The following is a 17795-nucleotide window of genomic DNA, read 5'->3' as shown; positions in this document are numbered from 1 at the left end:
AAAGCATATTCAAGGAGATAAAGACAGAATATTTCCCAAGTATGGAGAAAGATGACAGTATCCAGGTACAGGAAGCTCAGAGGTCACCAATCAAAACCATTCTAAAGAGGCACATCATAATCAAATTATTAAAAACCAAAGACAAGAAAAGAAAACTGAAAGCAGCAAGAATAAAGGAAACACATAACATTCAAAGGAGCCCCAGTACATCTCTCAAGTTATTTTTTGTTAGAAACCCTGCAGGCCAGAGAGAATGAGATGATATATTCAAAGTGTTGAAGGGAAAAGACTGTCAAGCAAGAATTCTGTATCCAGCAAAACTAACCTTCAAATATGAAGAAGAAATAAAGTCTTTCCCAGACAGACAAAAGCTAAGGGGATTCATCATTACTAGATCTGCCTTACAAGAAATACTAAAGGGAGCTCTTCAATCTGAAGGAAGATGACACTAAAGAGTAGCAAGAAAACATGTCAAGGTTCATAACTTACTAGTGAAGTGAGTACTCAGATAACTTCAGAATACTCCAATGTTGTAAGCGTAGTAAATAAACCACTTATATCCTTAGTATGAAGACTAAAGGACAAACCTAACAAGACATAACAAATATGACAGCTGTATATGAGATAGGCATTATTAAAAGACGTAACTTGAAACAAGAAAATGTCAAAAAGTAGGAGGGAATGATGTCAAAGTATAGAGTTGGCTTTGGTTTTATTCTTTCTTCTTAAATATAAAAGTTAAGTTATTAGTTTAAAATAATCCGTATAACCATAATGTGTTTTTTGTAAGCCTCATGGTAACCATATCACAAAAACTTATGAGACATACTAAAAATAATCAAAATATACTGCTAGAGGAAGCCACCCAATCACAAAGAAAGACTGTAATACCAGGGGAAAAAAAAGGATCTACAAAACAACCAGAAAAAACGTAACAAAATGGCAATAACAAGTCCCTATGTATCAATAATAACTTTAAATGTATGTGGATTAAATTCCTCAATTAACAGACACAGAGTGGCCAAATAGATTATAAAACAAGAACCAATTGTATGCTGCCTACAAGAAACTCACTTCACCTATGAAGATGCACATCAACTGAAAATGAAAGGATGAAAAAAGATATTTCATGCAAATGGAAACCAAGAAAGAGCAGGAGTAGCTATACTTATGTCAGATAAAATAGACTTGAAGCCAAGGAAGGAAAAAAAGATAAGGAAGGCCATTTTATAATGACAAAAAGATTGATTCAACAAGAGGGTGTAACAATTCTAAATATATACACACCCGACACTGTACCATCCAGATATACAAAGTAGTTGCTTTTAGACCTAATGGGAGAGATAGACTCCAACACAATAATAGTTGGGAACTTTAATGCCCCTCTTTAAGCAAAGGACAGATCATCCAGAGAGAAAATTAACCAAGAAACATCAGAATTAATCTCTACTCTAGCTGATTGGATCTAACATTTAATAGAACACTTCATCTAACAGCAGCAGAATATACATTGTCCTCAGCAGCACATAGATCATTTTCTAGAATAGACCATATTTTAGGTAACAAAACTAATCTCAACAAATAAAAAAAAAATTGAAATCATATCAACTCTCTTGTCTAACCACAATGGAATTAAACTAGAAATCAATAACAAAGGGACATCAGAAACCATACAAATACAGGGAAATTAAAAAACATGCTCCTAAACAATGAACAGGTCAAAGAGGAAATCACATAGGACAAATTAAATAAAAAACACAACATATCAGAAAGTATGGGATACAGCAAAAGCAGTTCTAAGAGAGTTTATGGTGATAAATGTCTACATCAAAATAGAAAAATTCAAATAAACAATCTAACATTACACCTCAAAAACTAGAAAAACAAGAACAAATCAAACCCCAAATCAGTAGAAGGAGAGAAATAACAAAGATTGGACCAGAAATAAATGAATTAAAGGTTAAAAAAAAAACAATAAAAAGATCAATGAAACAAACAGTTGGTTTTTTGAAAAGGTAAGCAAGATTGTTAAACCACTAGCTAGAGTAATGAAGAAAAAAGAGAGAAGACTCAAATAAATAAAAACAGAAACAAAAAAAGGAGACATTACAACTGACACCACAGAAATACAAAGGATCATATGAGACTACTAAGAATAACTATATGTGAACAAACCGGAAAACCTAGAAGAAACAGATAAATTCCCAGAGGCATACAACTTACCAAAGTTGAATCAACGTACAAAGTTGAATCATAAAGAACTAGAAAACCTAGACAGACCAATAATAAGTAATGAGATTGAAGAAGTAATAAAAAAGTTTCCCACCAAAGAAAACCCCAGGACCAGTTGGCTTGTGAATTTTAACAAACATTTAAAGAACTAATACCAATTCTTCTCAAACTTTTCCAAAAAATTGAAGAGGAGAGAATATTTTTAAATTCATTCTATGAAGCCAGCATTACCCTCATATCAAAATCTGGAAAAGAAAATAAAAAAAGAAAACTAAAGATCAACATCCCTAATAAACACAAATGCAAAAATCCTCAACAAAATACTAACATAAAAACAGACAAATAGATCAGTGCAACAGAAGAGAGAGCCCAAAAACAAACCCACACACTTACACTTGACAAAGGTGCCAAAAATATGCACTGGGGAAAGGACAGCCTTTATAATAAATGGTGCTGGGAAAACTGGAAATCCACATGCAGAAGATTGAAACTAGACCCTCATCTCTCAACATACACAAAAATCGAATCAAAATAGATGAAAGACCTAAATTTAAGACCTAAAACAATGAAACTACTAGAAGAAAACATAGGGGAAATGCTACACAAAATAGTGGTGGACAGTGCTTTTTTGAGCAAAACTACAAAGGCACAGGCAACTAAAGCAAAAATACAAAATTGAGACTACCTCAAACTAAAAACCTTCTGCATAGCAAGGGGCACTATTAGCAGAGTGAAGAGATGACCTACAGAATGGGAGAAAATGTTTTCAAACTACACATCAGACAAGGGGGTAATATCCAGAATATATAAGGAATTCAAACAACTCAACAGCAAAAAAACCAAATAATTCAATTAAAAAAAATAGGCAAGGAACCTGAAGAGACATTTCTCAAAAGAAGACATACAAATAGCCAAGTACGTGAAAAAATGCTAAAAATCAGTAATTATCAGGGAAATGCAAATTAAAATCACAATGAGAAATCATCTAACTTCAGTTAGAATGGCTATTATCAACAAGACAGAAAACAAATGCTGGTGAGGATGTGGAGAAAGGGTCTCCTACGTTGCTGGTGGGAGCGTAAATTGGTACAGCCACTGTGGAAAACAGTATGGAGGTTCCTCAGAGAACAAAAAATACGTTATGACCCAGCTATCCAACTACTGGGATACCTGATAGGAAATGAAATCAATACATTGAAAAGACACCTGCACTCCCATGTCGCATTCATCACAACACTATTTATGATAGCCAAGAGATGGAATCAACCTGAATGCTCATTAACAAATGAATGGATTTAAAAAAACACTGTGACACACACACACACACACACACACACACACACACACACACACACAAAATCAAATACTATTCAGCTATTAAAAAATAAAAAAATAAAATCCCATCATTTACAGCAACACGGATGGAACTGGAAACCATCATGTTAAGTGATGTAAATCAAGCACAGAAAGACAGGTACCACATGATCTCACTCGTGTGGAATTAAACAAAAAAATGGTTCTCCTAGAATTAGAGAGTAGAATAACAGATACCAAAGGCTAGGAGGGATGGAGCGAAGTGGTGGACTAATGGGTACAAAACTATGCTGTCTACCCTAAGTGAATCATTGTGCAGAATATGTATGTTTTGAAGCAATACATGCTACCCCACTAATATGTACAATTAAATGTTAAAATAAAAGAAAATGGCAACCAAAAAAGAAGAAAAAGTGGTGAATGCCAAAATGCCATATGAGAGGTTAGTCTCATGGGGGTTAAGGGTAACTTGGCCGGACAGCAATCAGGGGTAGCTTAGGGGAAGAGTTTGATACTTAGCAGAAACTCACAATATGGCTAGTGTTTAAATGTGTGGAAATTGGGGGAAGAGGGGGCACACAGAATAAGTTAAGAACTTCTACTGCTTTACTTACATTTTGCAAGATCTGTCTACAAAAGATTTGATGTGATAAGCCTTCTCATTATGTGGGATAAATGTGCATTTTGCAAAGCTGCCACAAAATTTTCCTATCTCCTGTTCTAATTCTGGTAAACTTATTGCAACACTTTCTATATAGGTTGTAACTTACACAAGAGATGATACAGATACTGGATGAAAGGAAATCAATAAGCAGGTAAAGTGAAGTAAAATCTAAGATCCAAGAGGAGGAAACAGAAATTTTGAGAGGACAATATTCATACTAGATAGCATCTTAATATAATATTTCTGCTCAGTAGCTCTTTTCAACAAAATAGCCAGTTTCTCTGGTTTTATAAAAGCCTGGGATTGTTTTTTTCGTATTTATTCTTAAGATTTTCCCAACAATCTAGTATAATAAATTGTTTTCTGAACATTACTTGGCAGACATTGCTTTACTTCTCAAATTTCTCAAAGATTTAAATAATGGTTACATTTCACATGGAAGAAACCTCTAAGGCTATTTGGCACAGTTCAAAATATTATTCTATTGAGAAGTCCAATATTTAAAAGCAACACTGTCTACACTGCCTTCTTGCAAGGAATTCACAGCATTGCCTCGCATTTACCCAGTAGTTCAGAAATGGTGAAAGTCAGTATCTTTGTTTCAGAGGCACATTCAACCTAATTGATTTCCTTCATATCATGCAGTTTGTCACAGACCCATCCATAGAACTCAGTCTTCTAACTTCAAGTCTAGTGGGTTTCCTATCAGATACTGCTTACTGGGGTATGTGTATGTGTGTATGTATGTGTGTATATATACACACATATATATACGTATATATATGTGTGTATATATACACACATATATATACGTATATATGTGTGTATATATACACACATATGAAGAAACCATTAGGAAGAAAATCTCAGAGCTTTGCGCAATTTATCCCTGGCTACTGTCATATCTAAGTACTTGGGACCACTTGCCTCCCCTGCTGCTTTTCCTTTTCTCATCAGAGCTTAAGATTTCCTCTTTGAAACTTAAGTTCACTGTACTCTCCTCCAGAAATGAAACTTTGCTTCTTTGTGTTCCCTTTTCCTGTGCATTAAGGGAACTAATACCTTCCAAAAAGAGCTGTGCTTACATCAAAGGGAAGCTGAGCCCCTTCTTTGGGAGTGAACTTCACCAGCACATCTGTGAGGAAAATGAAGTAGTTTAGTCAGGCCCCCTCACCTTAGGTCCAGTTGGGGGTGGTGCAGCACATTCTTTGTAAACAAGTTGTGTGGGGGTGGAGTTAGTGCACATGCATGCCAATGTATCTTTTAGCTTGTTGCTATTTTTAGTGTGTTCTCCTTCAGTGTGTGTGAAGCAGCTGCTCAGTTTTTCTTTGGACTTTGCCAGCAGCTGTTCAGTTTCTCTTTGGACTGCCTAGCTCTTAGACATGTGTGTGCTGAATAAAGCTTATTATCTCTTTAATCAAGGCTCCAGGGACCTTTTTCCTGTTACCTTGCTTGTAGACCTGCATGTGAAGGGTTTGTGACCCAGTCTGGACAACGGGCTTGAGGGGTCTGTGAGCTCTAGACCCAGCCCTAGCTCTACAAGATAATTATGTCATCATTAAGATTGACACTATCATCCTAAATTCTCTAACTTTTGAAGAAAAGCAAATACAAAACCTGAAATATCAAAGCTCATTACTGCCTTGAAAAACGATGGGATAGACTTATTAAACATTAACCTGGAACTCCACAACTATAACGTGCATTACATTGCTGACTTCAGTGTGAGTGGTCCTCTTGATCCCACCCAACCAATAAAAGCCTACAAAATTAAAATATTCTTAGTAAGTAATGATCCTAGAATGCAAACATAGAAAAACCTATAATTTTTTTATTCTTTACCCTTTCTTGTGATGAGTATTATTTGTAGTTTATGATATACATATATGTAGTACATATTATTTTTCTTTTTATTTTGACAGTGTGAAAGTCATTCAATTTTAATGGGTTGTTTTGTATGATTTTTATATATTAGCATTATAGCAGAGATGTTTTGTCTTCTGACATTTTATGTCTTTTTATTGCTTGGCTTGGTTTTTGATGCTTACTTGCTCTTTTGTTTGTTCTTTCTTGTTTGTTTTTAGTATTTCAAAGATATTTATTTATCATACAGAAAAGAAGAAAAAATGGGCATGGAGAATGGGGAACTTCAGCCAAATCCAGCTGAGATGGATCAGGTCTCCCTGAGATACTTTGTTAGCTAATGGGATGTTTGGGGTTGGGTAAGGCCACACTGTCCACCCCATAGTCTCTAGTACTATGAGCAAATCTCAGAGGCGCCTCCACCTCCTGGAGAAGTTAAGTTGCATTCTGGTCTGAGGAGCACAGTGGGGATCCTGTGATCTAATTTACACCAGGATGGGCACCTACAACCCTGGAAATATTAAATGCTTCCTAAGCTGGAGGGACAACATTGTGAGAAAGTAGGGAGAGGGGACAAGAGGAGACACTTGATGCAGAGATTCAATCATGGCCTTCGAATCATCCCCAAATTACAGAAAGCCTGGAGAGGGCTTGCTGGAGACGTGTAAACATTCCTTTCAAGTTGACTGGGCCTTTTGCATTTTGTAACACTTTTGATTTGATTATCTTGCTTTGTACTCACAATGCCTCTGTGAAACAGGGTGAAATAAGGCAGCTCTCGGCAGAGATGGAAAGTGAGGACCACAGTCCTGTGGCTCAGCTGAGGCTTCTCAATCCCCTGAGGGTTCTCTTCCTGCCTGCTCCCTCCCACCCCACACCCAGAGGTGCAGCAAACTTGGTCCTCTTCCCTGATCCTATCTCACCCTACAACCAGCCAAACAAGGAAGTCAGTCCTGGTTCCACATCTCTGACCCATGGGACCCAACCAGTGCTGTGACCGTGTTAAATCCTGAAGTGCCCTTAGCTCTCCCTTCTACTGAATGTGCTTCGAATGACTCTGACCCCTGAGGAACTGGCCTGGCTGCTGGCCATCAGCACTATTCTGTCTTTTACAGAAATGATGTAGAAATGATCCCCTTTCTTTAATCCTTATCTTTGGACTCTAGCATATTTTTTAAAAAACAAATTAATAGTTTCTAGTTTATGTTTAACTCTTTTAACTCTAATAGAATGCCATTTATAATTTTAGATTATTTACCTAGATCTCTCTCTTTTTTTTTTTTTCGACATCCTTACTGCATAAAGAATACTTTAAAAAATGAATTAGACAAATTTTAACAGAAATGTGGTGACGGGCATGAGCAGACAAGTCACATACCCCAAAGGAACACACGTGTCTAATAAATACATTCTAAGATATTCTCGCGGGTGAGACGGCGGCTGCCAGCCCCAGTCTCAGGACCCTGGGCATGCTCTGTCACTTCCCTGGATGAGATCTTTACTTCTTAACAGGACAGTACTTAATGATTGTCCTTTAATAAATTTGAGAAAATAAGCATACTCATATTACCTACTTCTTCAGCATACTTTAGTTTGCTCCTTGACTTCCATTTCCACATCTCCAGATTTTGTATCAATTATTGTTATTTAATGTAATTTTGCACTTAAATGATTCACCAGTCCTTTTATTCCATCCTTTACCCATTTGTAATTTTTCTTTAATTTAAAGTCATTTCTAAGTGACTCATAATCACATTTTTCAGTAAAATTTTCAGACATATTATGTGTACAAAGCACTTCTTGAGTCCCTGTATCCTCAGAATGCTTTAATGATACCTTTGTATTTGAATGCAGTCTGGACACTGGTGGAAAGTAGTTGTCTTGCACCACTTTCCCCTCAAAACTCCGCAGTCATTTTCATAGCTTTATTTTATCTAATACTGCTGAGGAGCCCCAAGGTAGGCTGATTCCTTCTTATGTCTTGATCCCTATGTATTCTTAAGTTTTCCTCAACTATCAGGAAATTAAACACATATCTGCATGGTTCTTCTTGGAATCCAAAAGTCCCTAAGGTCTGAAGATTTGGGTATTGCTTTAGGTAAAAAAAAAAAATTTTCTTCAATAATTTGTTCTTCCTTTAGAAGTTTACTGTAAACAATTTATCTGTATTTTAGCTCTCTCTTTCCATCTAAATCTATGATATTTATCAGTACTCTAATCTTGTATTCTTTTATTTTACATTCTATGTATGCTCAAGCCCTTTTCCCACATCACCTTTTGATTTTTCTATAGTGACCCTATAGAAGGGCAGGATAATATACAAAGAGGCATTACAGCAGAACAGTTACAGTAGTCATTAGATTTACTTACAAATACACTGGTTTTCCTCTTTCTTCCAGGCAGAGGGTAAGATTGCATTTCTTTGCCCCTATACCTCAAAGTTAGGTACAGCTTGCTTTGGGCCAATGAAATGTGAGCCTAAGTGACATCTTTCACTTCTGGGCAGAATCATTTTGTTGCCAGTGCAGGGCAATGAATGTTTCCTAACCCTGCTATGGCAATTGTGAAAGCATGAACCAAGATGCAGTTTCCTCTAGTCTCTCCTTCTATGACTCTGACAGCTTGGGTCTCCCTACTGACCATCTTTGGAAAGATGGATTGTGGAAGACGGGTACTTTGTCTGTAAAGCCACTGAGATTTTTAAGTCTGTTTTCTGTCACAGCATAAATTTGTGAACCTGACTAATACATTAGTTAAGTATATGGATTCCAGAAATATGTTTCTTGGGTTCAAATTCTAGCTTAAGACTTACTAGTTATATGACCTCTGGCAAATTACTTAATCAGGTTTTTTATTTGTAAAATTGAGATAATAATAGTCACTAACTCATAAGGTTGTTGTAAGAATTAAATCAGTTAATATATATAAATTACTTAAACATTGTCTGGGACATAATGAGTGTTATTTACATCTTTGCAATTACTCTACCTCTTGCTGGTTTTTTTTCTCCTTATTTTTTCTTTAGTTCCACTAAATCCATTTCCATTATATTCTGTTGACATATTATCTCCTCTCCTTGCCTTTTGTTTCACAAAATACCTGTTAAGAGTAGAAAAGAGTTCCTTAAAATTGTCTTCAATTTCCTGGTGTGTCATTGCCTAAAATGTACTTTTCCTCTTTATTTTCCATTCTGCATTCTTTTCCTTCATCAATTATTTTTAGAACTTTGTATGAGCTATTGTTATTTTTGTTTGTTCATTTATTTCTGAGTGGACACAGATCTATCCTTATTTGTTTTAATCGAGTTTGAATAAAATCCACATCTTCACATCCTTTGCTTCCCAATGCACTAGGATACAAGATGGTCAAACAGTGCTAGTTTGTGTGATTTTAGTAGTTATTTTGCTGTCTGAAGGGAATTCAGAATTCACTTAAAGAAGGGAATTCCCTTAAGAATTCTTAAATCTCATCAATAAAATACAAACAACCCAATTGAAAGTGGGCAAAAGACCTGAACAGACACCTCAGCAAAGATGTATAAAGAGCATGTAAGTATAGGAAAGAATTGTTGTTAATCTTTTACTGTGCTCAAATTAAACTTTATCATTGGTATGTATGCATAGGAAAAAACATAGAATACATAGGGTAGCGTTTGGTACTATCTGCAGTTTCAGGCATCCAGGGGGGGTCTTGGAAGGTATCCTCATGGTGAGGGGATGACTACTGTATTAGATTTTCTTTCCTAGAATTTTGTATAAATAAAATCATACACTCAACTCTTTTGTGTCTAGCTTCTGTTGCTCAGCATAATGCCTTTGAGATTCATTTACTTTTTTTTTTTTTTTTTTGGATGTATCAGTAGTTCATTTCTTCTATGGTGTGTAGGACTCCATTTTATAGTTATATAATTTATTTTTCCTTCACCCTCTTGACAAAAAGTTAGTGATGGATCTTGGATGTGAATAGCACCATTTTGCACACAGTAAACATAAAATAGTCACCAGCCTCTCCCTTTGTAAGAAATCTCATGATTTCTGAGAAACAGAAACTCTTTTGCTTCCACAAGGGTGCGATTCTCCACCCTGGTCACATAGCTTCCACATTAGCATAATGCCCCTCCTTGACTGTATCTGCGAGCCCTTGGTGCCCTATATAAGCTCTCCTACCCCCACACCTGGTGCTGACCTCCATTTTGAGGGCAGCCCGGCTGCCCTCCACTCTGAGTGCAGCCCAGCAGATTCTTTTCCTTTAGTAAAGCGTGATCAGTACCCGGTGTCGTGACTCACTTTTTTTCATTATGGTGCTGAAACCTGGGAAGTGTTCTGGCTGACATTGATGGATGATCCCCTCTCTTGAGTTGATTGGCCCTCGGCCGTCCTTCCTGGACCTGCCAAACCAGGTACCTGTAGGACTCTTTCCTTTTGCCATTTCAGACCAATTCATCCAACACTGGTCTCAATTCAGGGTGAGCCAGTGGTCTGTCCTGCTTCTATGAGTTCCCCCAACTACTCTCTACAACTACAGTCTCTATGTAGCCCAGGCGCCTGGCCAGGAGAACTCCTCTCATGTCTCGCAGCTATTGGAGGATGCTTCATGGCTTTTCTCTCAAAAAGAAGGTGCACAGCAAAGAGGATGCTCTTTGTTGGCACCCATCTTCTACCAGGACTGCCCGTCTCCTTTCTCACCCTCTACATGGGATCCTCACAATCCAAACCTCCACACTCTACACCTCCAGGCTGTCTCCTGGCTAACTTACCCCTTTGCCTCCAGTGAGACATTAAACCTAAACGTCTCATTTTCTACTGTACTCCATGCTCTATGCCTCTGGGCTGTCTCCTGGACAATCTCTTGGCCTCCAGAGAGACATTAAAACTCAAACGCCTCATTACAATTGATTCCAGTGGCCACAAGATGTCACTCTTGATTTAGATGCTCTCAGAGACCTAGACAGCTATTGTCACTGAAATGGCAAAGATGGAGAGATTCCTTATGTTCATGCCTTCTTCTATCTCTGCCTTCTCTCTCTGTCAAAACTGTCCTATGTCTCAAATTCTCCTAGCTCATACCCAACTTCCCCTTCCAGAATCAGATCAATCTTTTAATCTGTCAGACTACTCTGCTCCCTGTACGGGCCACCTCGACTACCTCCGTATGCTCCAAATCCTTCACCAGCCCCTCCACCTTTCCCCTCTCCTCGCCCTCAGCCACCCAACCCCTCTCATTCTTCCCCTTCATCAGGTAACAACCCCACCTCAGCTCTGGCTCTTTTATATCCCCTCTGTGAAGTGGCTGGGGTGGAGGGAATTATCTGGGTCCACATCCCCTTTTCTCTTTCCTATCTCTCCCAAATCAAAAATGACTGGGATCTTTCCAGTCTGACCCAGACACATATCTTAAGGAATTCAAATATCTCACTCAGCCTTATGATCTCACCTGGCATGATATTTTTATGATTCTCACTACTATTTCGTCCCCCGAGGACAAGGAACAGGTGTGGATAGCTTCCCAACAACAGGCAGATGAGGTGCATGCTCAAAATAACAGATGGCCAGCGGGAGCCATTGCAGTCCCTTGCAAAGACCCAAATTGCGACTACCAGGCCAGCCACAGGGATCGGGATCTCTGGGATAACATGATCACACACTTGATTTATGGCCTCCAAAAGACTACTCACAAATCAATCAATTATGATAAGCTTAGAGAAATTACACAGAGATCCACTGAAAATCCCAGTGAGTTCCTAACCTGCCTCTCTGAGGAGGCTTTATGTAAATACGCATGTATAGATCCAAACTCCCCTGCAGGCATGGCCCTCTTACACTCTCATTTCATTACCCAATCAGCCCCTGATATTCGAAAAAAACTAAAAAACTTGAGGATGGTCCAAATACAACCCAACAAGAACTCCTCAGTGCAGCTTTCAAGGTTTTTAACAATAGAGAGGAGGAGGAGAAAAGAAGGATCATTCTAAAAGAGATCAGGCCAAATACCAACTCCTGGCTAATGCCATCCGAGGCCCACATGCTCTGAAGCCAGCTGTCTCAGGAGATATTTTCCCCCCTGTTTCATACCTCTCTAAACAACTAGACACAACAGCCCAGGAATGGGCCCCTGTTTACGGGCCTTGGCGGCAGCCACCTTTTTAGCACAAGAAAGCTCTAAACTAACTTTTGGACAACAAATAGTCAAGACCTTCTCAGCCATAAGGCCAAGTCAATTCTCTCCACTTCCCACCTACAACTTATTCACCTTCCTTCCATTGAAAATTCCCAGTTCTCCTTTAAACCTTGCCCTCCCTTAAATCTAGCCACTCTCATCCCCAAACATTCACAACCCTTAGAACACAATTGCATGGACGCTTTAGACCTCTTTCTCAATCCCTTTCCACACATCTCCCTGCATCCCATTATGCAGCCCCAACATACATGGTTTATAGATGGGAGCGCTACCTCCATGCCTGCCCCCTGGGCAGGTTATGCCATAGTAAATCTAACAAACCTCACCAAGCTGTCCATGGAACAATGTTTCTCTAATTTCTTGCAGGAATGTATGCAGGCTTCCACCAATCAAAAGGTCACCAAATTGTTCCTGTGAGGAGGATATCAGCCCCTCAGAATCAGCGACCCTTCCCTGCAAGAATACAGCCTCCCCACATGAAACCAATACCCCTTCACCTAATTGTTTTACCTGCCAACATGAATCTTTTGTTTTTTCCATATCTTCACTCATTTTCAGCAGGAAGTAGCTTCAGAAGAATGAGACCTTTGCCCCTTTTTCCCTTCTCCTTATACTCAAAAGGCAGGAATGATGGATCTTGGATGTGACCAGTGCCATTTTGCACACAATATGCACAAAATAGTCACCAGCCCCTCCCTTTGTAAGAAACTTCATGATTTCTGAGAAACAGAAATCTTTTTGCTTCTGCAAGGGTGCAATTCTCCACCCTGGTCGCATAGCTTCCACATTAGCATAATGCCCCTCCTTGATTGTATCAGCCAGCCCTTGACACCTTATATAAGCTCTCCTACCCCCACACCTGGTGCTGTCCTCCATTTTGAGGGCAGCCCCAGCTGCCTTCCACTCTGAACACAGCCCAGCAGATTCTTTTCCTTTAATAAAGCTTGAATGGTACCCCACATCTTGGCTCACTTTTTTTTCAGTTGGGTTGTTTCCAGTTGAGCTAATGTAAATAAATCTCTTATGAACATTCTTGTACAAGTCTTTGAGTGGCTATGTATTTAAATTTATCTTAGGTAAATACCTAGGAGATTCACTGAATCATATGTTAAGTGTATATTTAACTCCATGAGAAACTGCCAAACTACTTTTTGAAGTGGTTGTACTATTTTATATTTCCACCAACAGTGCATGAGAATTCTAGTTACCCTACATTTTCACTAAAAGTGGTATTGTCAGTCATTTAAATTTTAGCCATTCTCTTGTGTGTGTATTTGCAATTTTAATTTGCATTAACTTAATGATTAATGATGTTAATCATCTTTTCATATTTTTGATGGCCTTTCATACTTATTTTGTGTAGTGTCTGTTCAAATTTCCTGTTCATTTTTAAGTAGATATATTCTAATTATTAAATTGTAAGAATTATATATTTAGATCCAAAATCTTTGTGAAATGCATGTATTGCAAATTATTTTCTCCTGGATTGTTACTTATCTTTTCATTTTCTTAATTAAGTCTTTTCAAAGAGCAGAAGTTTTTTAATTTGATAATTTTATTTTAAGTTATTTTCCTTTACACTTTGAACTTTTAAATAACTTATTTAAGAAAAGTATACCATCACTAAAATTGCAAATAGTTTCTCCTATTTTTTCCTTTAGAAGTACTATAGTTTACTTTTTACATTTAGGTTGATGGTCTGTTTGAGTTAAGTTTTGTGCATGGTAGGAGCTAAGCTTTAAGGTTTATTTATTTTTTATATTTTGATGTGGATATCCAGTTGATCCAGCAGCATATGTTGAAAGAAATTTCTTTTCCTCATGGAATTACCTTAATGTCTTTGTCAAAAAACAATTGACCTTATATCTGTGGGTTTATATCTTGATTTTCCATATCTGCACTGCCTAATAAGATAGACCCAGCCACACACTGCAATTTAAATTTAAATTGTGTACAATTAAATAAATTTTGAAATCTAATTTTTTAGTCCCAATAGCCACATTTCAATTGTTCAGTAGTCATGTGACTAATGACTACTTTACTGTGCAGTGTAAATACAGAATACTTGCCTCATCACAGAAAATTCTCTTGGAAAGGACTACTGTCTACTGTCCAATTTATACATGTGCATATCCTTAGGTCAATAACACATTGACTTAATTAGTATATACTTATAGTGATTCTTGAAAAAAGGCAAAACAATTCCTTTAACTTTTCCCTTTTCCAAAACCATTTTGGCTCTTCCACATTCTTTAAATTTCTATATAAATTTTAGTTTGTGCCTTCCCAAGTTGTGAATTCTGAGCCCCGCAGGAAGGTGCCAAATCATTATTTAAATATAGTTAAGTAGTTATGTACTTAACTACTAATAGCCTACCGTTAGGTAGGCTACTTAACTATTTGGTTGGGCATATCATGAATATATGACATGCCTAACCAAAAATTTTTCAACGTATTTATTGAAAAAAATCCCGGTATAAGTAGTACAGTTCAAACTTATGTTGTTCAAGAGTAAAATGTATTTATATATAAAATAAGCATACATAATTGAACACATTTTTGCTACTGTTATTTTGAACAAACTATTATCAGTTAGATCAACTACGAATAAGAAAAATAAAAGTTTTTATTTTACCTTCCTCTGTTCCTTCTCTGATGCTCTTTCTTTCTTTATGTGTATCTGAGTTCCCAAATTAGGTCATTTTCCTTCTCTATGAAGAACTTCTCTTGACAATTCTTGCATGGCAGGTCTACCAGCAACAAATTCCCTTTATTTTTGTTTGTCTGAGAAAGTCTTTATTGCTTCTTCACTTTTGAAGAATAATTTTGAAGGGTACAAAACTCTAGGTTTGTGATTTTCTTTCTCAAAACTAATATTTTACTCCACTGTCTTCTTGCTTGCATGGTTTCTGAGGGGAAGTCAGATGTGTTAGTTATCTTTGCTCCTCTGTAGTAAGGTGTTTTTCCCTGTGGCTTCTTTTAAGATTCTTTATCTTTGATTTTCTTAAGTTTGACTATGACATGACTTGGTGTAGTTGTTTTGGCATTTTGCCTGCTCATTGTTCCCTGAGCTTCCTGGATCTGTGGTTTGTGTCTGACAATAATTTGAGGAAATTCTCAGTCATTATTTCTTCTGTTTCTTTCTCTTTTTCTTTTCTTTCTGATATTCCCTTTACACATGAGTTACACCTGTATTAGTTGTCTCATGGTTCTAGGATATTCTGGGTTTTTTGTGGGATGTTTTTTTCAGTCTCTTTTTCTCTTTGCTTTCCCATTTTGGAAGTTTCTATTAACATATCCTCAAGATCAGAGATTTTTATCCTTAGCCATGTCCAGTCTACTAATGAACTGATTAAAGACACTCTTCATTTCTATTACAGTGTTTTTGATCTCTAGCATTTCTTTTTGACTCTTGCTTAAAATTTCCATCTCTCTGCTTATGTTATTCATCTCTTCTTGCATGTTGTATACCTTATCCATGAGAGTTCTTAGCACATTAATCATAGTTAATTAATTTTATAGACTGACCACTTCAACATTTCTGCCATATCTGAGTCTGGTTAAGATGCCTGCTCTGTCTTTTCAAACTTTGTGGGGTTTTTGCCTTTTCTTTGTTTACATTTTTCTTATACTTTATTTTTAATTTTAATTTTATTTTTTTATATTGTACATGTTTTGGGGATACAATTTGTTGCTTCAATACATGCATACATTGTATAATGATCTAATCAGAACAGTTACCATATCTAGCTCCTAAACATTTATCATTTCTTTGTGGTTATAACTTTCAAGATACTCTTCTCTGGCTATCTTGAAAGATATAATACAATATAATGAGCTATTGTCACTCTGGGACACCAGAACTTATTCTTCCTTTCTATCTGTAACTTTCTAACTTTGTACCAGTCTAACAACTTTTCTCTGGTTCCCCTCCTCCACCACCACCTTTCCCTGCCTCTGGTATTCACTATTCTACTTTCTTTTTCTCTCTTTTTAATTTAATTTTCTTAATTGACCCATGATATATATTTATGTAGTACAATCTAATAATTAGGTACATGTACATAGTGTACAATGATCATATCAGGGTGCTTAGTATATTCATCACCTCAAATATTTGTCACTTCTTTCTGTTACAAACATTCAACATCATCTTGACTAGCTATTCAAAGATACACAGTACTTTGTTGTCAACTGTAGTCTCCTTATATTACTATCTAAACTTAGGTCCAATTCATTCTCTCCAATATTGCATATTCACAGACCTACCTGCCTCTCCTTATCCTTCCTTTCCCCTTTCCCCCACCATTCTCTAGTAATCAATATTCTACTTTCTACTTTTATGAGATCAACTTTTTTGGCTTCCACATATAAGTGAGAACATGTGGTATTTCTCTCTCTGTTCCTGGCTTATTTCACTCAACATAATTTTCTCTAAGCTCATCCATGTTGCTGCAAACAGCAGAATTTCTTTCTTTTTTTATGGCTGAGTAATATTATTTTGTGTATATATACCACATTTTACTTATTCAATCATCTATTGAAAGACATTTAGATTAGTTCCAACTCTTGGCACATGGAAGTGCAGATAATCCTTCAACTTGTTGATTTCCACTGCTTTGGATATATGCCCAGTAGTGGGATTGCTGGATTGAAATATAAATCTATCTACAGGTGTCTGAGAAATCTCCATATTGTTTTCCATAATAGCTGCACTAATTTACAGTCCCACCAACAATGTATAAGAGTTCCCTTTCCGTGTATCCTCAACAGCATTTGTTATTTTCTGTCTTTTTGATAATACCCACTCTAACTAGGGTCAGATGATATGTCATTGTGGTTTTGATTTGCATTTCTCTGATGATTAGAAATGTTGAGCTTTTTTTAATGCTTGTTGGCCATTCGTATACCTTCTTTTGAAAAATGTCTGTTCAATTCCTTTTTCCATTTTTAATAGGATTTTTTTTACTGTTGTGTTGTTTGAGTTCTTTGTCTATTCTGATATTAATCCTTTGTCAGATGCATAGTTTGCAAATATTTTCTCCCATTCTACAGGTTATCTTTTTGCTCTGTTGATTGTATCCTTTGCTGTGCAGGAAGTTTTTAGTTTGATATAACCCCATCTGTTAAATTTTGCTTTTGTTCCCTGTGCTTCTGAAGTATTATTTATAAAGTCTTTGCCCAGACCTATGTCCTGGAGTGTTTCCCCTAGGTTCTCTTCTAGAAGTTTTATACTTTTGGGTCTTAAAAAGTCTTTACTCCATTTTGAGTTGATTATGGTTTATTATGAGAGATAGGTGTCAAGTTTTATTCTCCAACTTTCCTGTCACCAATTATTGAAGAGACTGTCCTTTCCCCAATGTATGTTTTGGCTCCTTTGTCAAATTAGATGTAGGTACATGGATTTATTTCTGAATTCTCTATTCTGTTCCATTAGACTATGTGTCTGTCTTTGTGCCAGTACTATGTTGTTCTGATTACTATTCCTTTGTAGTATATTTTGAAGTCAGGGAGTGTGATATCTCCTGCTTTGTTCTTTTGCTGA

This window comes from Cynocephalus volans, chromosome 8 (assembly GCF_027409185.1).
Source record: "Cynocephalus volans isolate mCynVol1 chromosome 8, mCynVol1.pri, whole genome shotgun sequence".
NCBI classification, from domain to species: Eukaryota; Metazoa; Chordata; class Mammalia; order Dermoptera; family Cynocephalidae; genus Cynocephalus; species Cynocephalus volans.
The sequence above is the reverse complement of the archived record's forward strand: the minus strand, read 5'-3'. Positions refer to the sequence as shown.